General features: G+C 43.8%; 1 long non-coding RNA gene across 1 annotated transcript in view; it reads right to left on the bottom strand.

Annotated features, from left to right (window-relative positions):
• The window catches only part of LOC116079877, an 8,011-nt gene extending 4,244 nt beyond the window's left edge, over positions 1-3,767 (bottom strand). Inside the window, exons 1-2 of the long non-coding RNA XR_004114185.1 lie at positions 3,708-3,767; positions 2,644-2,695 (exon numbers count right to left, since the gene is read on the bottom strand). This is a non-coding gene — a long non-coding RNA (uncharacterized LOC116079877). The remainder of the gene's footprint in view (positions 1-2,643; positions 2,696-3,707) is intronic.
• Positions 3,768-4,825: the final 1,058 nt, after the last annotated feature.

Raw genomic sequence — 4,825 nt, forward strand, 5'->3', positions numbered from 1 at the left:
TTTTTTTCTAGTATCTTCTGTAGGGCTGGGTGTTTGGCTAGATCCTGTTTAAATTCATTTTTGTCATGGTGGACTTGTGTTTTCCATCTATGGTGATTGAATGTTTTTGCTGGTTATTGTAGTCTGGACTGGTGTCTATGGTCTCATCTCTATCTGCCCAGGTTTTTCTGGCTTTTAGAGTCTCTATTGAAAAGTCAGGTGTAACTCTGATAGGTCTGCCTTTATGTGAACTGGGCCTTTTTCCCTTGCAGCTTGGAACCTTCTTTTGTTGTTGTTGTCCATTTAGTGTTTTGATTATTATGTGGTGAGAAGATTTTTTTTCTGGTCCAATCTATTTGGTGTTTTGTAAACTTCTTATACATTTATAACCATCTCTTTCTTTAGACTAGGGAAGTTTTCTATGATTTTTTTGAAAATATTTTCTGTGTCTTCAATCTGGATATCATCTCATTCTTCTTTTCTTCTTATTCTTAGGTTAGGTGGTTTCATAGTGTCCTAAATTTCTCAAATAGTTTGTGTCAGAAATATTTTGGATTTAACATTTTCTTTGACTAATGTGTCAATTTATTCTTTGGTATCTTCTATCCCTAAGATTCTCTGTCTCATATCTTGTATTCTGTTGGTGATGCTTGCATCTATAGTTTCTGTTCTCTAACCTAGGTTTTTCATCTCCAGGATTACCTCAGTTTATATTTTCTTTATTGCTTCTATTTCCATTTTTAGATCTTGAATAGTTTTATTTCTTTTCTTGACATGTTTGATTGTATTTTCCTGTATTTCTTTAAGAGATATTCATTTCCTCTTTTAAGGACTCTATTGTCTTCATCAGATTAGATTTAAGGTCATTTTCTTACCCCTCAGGTGTGTTAGGGTACCCATGGCTTCCAGTAGTGGGATAGCTGTGCTCTGGTAGTACTGTATTGCCCTTGTTGATTGTGTTCTTACTCTGGGCTTTAGCCATCTGTGTTTTATGGCTATTATAGATTTAGATGCTGATTTCTGAGTTTATCTTTATTGGATGGGTATTTTTGGATGTTTCTCCCCATGGTTTCTGTTTCCTTCTGTTTCCTCTTTGTCTTCTGGCCTGAGTGGCCCGAAGTTCTGGTTTTGTTATTGCTATTTGCTTATTGGTTTGATTTGTTTTGGCCTGTGTAACCTCTGGGGTTTTGGGTACTAACCTTGCCTCTGGGGTCTCTAATACCAGCATGGCCTGGGGTTCCTGGTGCCAGCAGGCTTCTGGGAAAGCAGGCATAGTTGTGGGTAGGAAAACGGAGAGCAGGGGACAGGGGATACTTTACTGCCATGCCCACTTGTCTACTCCAGTAAAGTCTGCAATATCAGGCTTGAAAGCCTGATCATGGACCAGAGGCATACGACTTCAAAGGGAGTTTGCCTACTGGGTATTCAGTCAGTCGTTGACATCTCCTAACTCAGACGTGTTCCAGATTAGTCTTTCTAATCGTTAACATGCCTTCTTATTCAGGCATAAAAGTGCCCCAAGAAATGATTCGTTAATAGCTAAAACTTAAGATTACATGTTATTACCTGGCCAGCACAGTGTTCCAATATATCCTAATTTATTACCAAGCTGTTGTTAGCTTGGAATTTCTCACAAGGAAACTGCTTTATCAGACAGGGTGTCTTCAGAGTTAGGAATAGAGGTCAGGTACTATTGCTAACTATAAACATAGTTAGACTTCTCAGAGCAGTCCCACAGAAGACAGAATTGTTTTACATACCAGGGAGTAATTGAAGGGCTTCCCTTACTTAAGGGCATTTTCAGGAACTGCTAGTATGGGACTTCCTGGTGCTTGCCTCCAACAGACCCAGAGAATTGCTTGGGACTGCCAAGGTAGCCCCAGCGGGAAGGGCACCACTGCTCTTCTGCTTCACACCTGGATGCCTGATCTTACCGACCTTGATGTGACCGTCACTTGCCTACGTGACTTGCTGTCTGAACTTACTGACCTTGATGTGGCCCTCACCTGCCTATGTGACTTTTGTCATTCGCTTTGTTTTCTGTATACTATATAAGCCTGGTTTTCATTTTGTGAACAGACTTACTTACACATTCAGATTCAAGATTCGGGCTTACGAGACAGAGCATTTGAGCTTCAAGCCTCATGCAGCCCACAGCCCCCTGGGCCCAGAGCTTGGGCCTGGGGGGTACAGCACCTGTCCAGAAGAGGTGGCTGTTTTAGACCCAGTGTGTTTCAGATAGCCTCAGATGTACCTCAACTGCTGAGCTGCCAGATTTCTCATTTCTCTTTTGTAATGACTGTAAAAGTCTGATGCCATTTTTGAGAAATATATTCAGATTCTGCACTTCCATATGTCGTCTCTGCCATCATTTCTTTGCCTATGCCTTGTCGACCTGACTAGAACCCTGTTCCCCCATGGGTTGAAGGAGGCACAGACTGGCCGGCCTGAGGCAGTTTACCACTGTTAGGTGTGTTTTAGGGAGACTTAACAGACAAGGGCTTGAGGCAGGGTCTTATGTGCATTCCTTGATTTGGGCAGGCCTCCAGGATTGCAGGCAGAGTTGTGGGCTTAAAATGGAGCTCAGGAAACAAGATGCAGTTTACTGACCTTGGGTGTGTTTTAGGGGGACTTGATATGCAGGGGGTTGGGGTCATGTCTTACCTGGTTGTCCCTGGTCCCAGCAGGCCTCTGGGAAAGCAGGCAGAGTTATGGGCTGGAAAATAGAGTGCAGGGGATAGGGTGAAGTTTATCAATGTTGGGCATAAGAAAGAAACAGCACCACAAACTCATTTAATTACCAGTGACACATGCTGTGACTGCTCTTTGTCCAGTCTAGAATCATGTTTTGAATGTGACCACCTCCTTTCAAACACAAGTTTGAAAACACGTTTGGTACTGGCTATCCATAACAAGGATGGCTTTCCCTGCCTAGGGCAGATGTTCCTGCTGTGAGCCCCACCCTTGGGGACCCCTGGCTGCCAGACTCCATGCCTAGGAGTCTGTCAGTAGGGCTTGACCCCTTGAGGTGCACAGAGTGGCCAGACCCCACTCCTGAGGAACTTCAATGGCCAGGCCCACACCCTACCCCCTCAAGGCTGGAGAATGCCCAGGCCCCACCCTACAGGAAAAAGAAGAGTCCCAGATCAGGCTACAAAATCACACCAGTCCCTGAGTTTGCTCTAAGATCAGGCCACATTGTCCCTTCAATCCCAGGCCATCCTGGAAAGCTCCCCTGACCCCACCCAAGAAGCCCTATGTAAACTCTGTTGTCTGCCCAGTTCTCTGCTGCTTCTTGCCCTCCTGGATTTTTCCCTCCTAACAAGTCTCTGGTGTGTGGTGTGTTGTGTGGTAGTCCTCGACCTTTGACTGCCAGGATACCTTTGCCTTCAGAGCTGTAACATAAGCACCGGGAAGCCTTCCCCTGCTAGAACAGAGCCATAACACTTTGGGGAAACCTTCCCCTGTCAGAACAGAGTTGTAACATTCCCATCTGGTAAGCCTTTCCACTCAGAGCTGGAACACTTGATGAATATGGGTGAAGCCCCGATGACCAGGCATTGGGAAGTGGAGGTTCAAAGGCATCTGTGTTGATTGCTTAAAAACTAAGTAGGAAATTTACATGTAAACTATAAATAAAAGTTAATTACTTAAGTAACAATTTAACTGTGTGAGAGAAAAGATATCCTTGGATAGTATAGATTTGTTACTAAATAAATTATACCTACATTAATTCTATAGGAGTTCACAAGATGGAGAGGTCGTGGCTTACGCGACTCAGATTCTAATTTGCCACAGAATGGTTTCCTAGCAACCATCACTAGATGAGAATCAGCTAACTCTGCTGTTTTGAACCAGACATAACTGTGTTAGAAATATGAGTCAAATAAATGCCTGCTTAAGGTTGCATTTTACCTCCTAAAGCTGTATTTGAGATATGTGACTACTGAACAAAGGGCTTAAGAGGTTTCCTTTTCCAGAACCTAACACAGCTGATATGTAGAATTGAAAATGGCACTAGATTTAGGAACATAGACGCCTATATTTCCTCAGGAATTGCACTTGCACTGTGCTGAGTGAAGAGGTGAAAGACAGGAAAAATGGGAGGAACATGGAAATGCATTCTAGGAGTATGGAATCCAGCAAATCCTTAGCCATACCCAAGATTGAAGGGACCAGTATCAGCACGAGACACCCCAAGACCAAGTTATCAGCACAAAGGAGACTTTTTTTTTAATTTTTTGCTCCAGCGGGATAGAGGGCAGGGACAAAGACAGGAACAAAAGGACATGGGAGAAGGGAGAAAGGAACAAGGGAGAGAGGGAAGAAATATTTGTTTCCCTCCTCCCCTGCCACTCCCCCCCCCCACACACACACCATGGCAATCTCTGGATAGAGAGGAGACAGATGTGGCTCATAGGCAAATGACAGTAAAGGTAAAGGGGAAATCCCATGTTAGGATGAGGTATTTAATTTTAATTGGGCATGTTAACTAGGTGAGCCAAAGGGGCTTTTAATTGCTGAACTCTAGTACTTTGATTGCTGGACCTTGGTAGTCAGCCTCAAAAGGAGGAAGCCAGCAAATAGGGAATAGACTTTGATGGCTAGCTTCAAGAATGTAATCTAATGGTGTTTAACAAGGGAGAGGAGGGGAGAAGGACAAGGCCTGCCAGAGCCATGTTTTCTAGGCCGGGGCTGGCTTGAGTCCCTTCAAAGATGTTTCACATCTTTGTAACACTTGAGCAGCATCCCTGGGCATTTGCTCATCACTGGCTTGTCACAGGAAGTAGGCTCCAATGACAGAACCATGCTTCCAGCATATAAGCAGCATTCTAATATCAGCTTA

Source organism: Mastomys coucha, unplaced genomic scaffold (assembly GCF_008632895.1).
Source record: "Mastomys coucha isolate ucsf_1 unplaced genomic scaffold, UCSF_Mcou_1 pScaffold6, whole genome shotgun sequence".
NCBI classification, from domain to species: domain Eukaryota; kingdom Metazoa; phylum Chordata; class Mammalia; order Rodentia; family Muridae; genus Mastomys; species Mastomys coucha.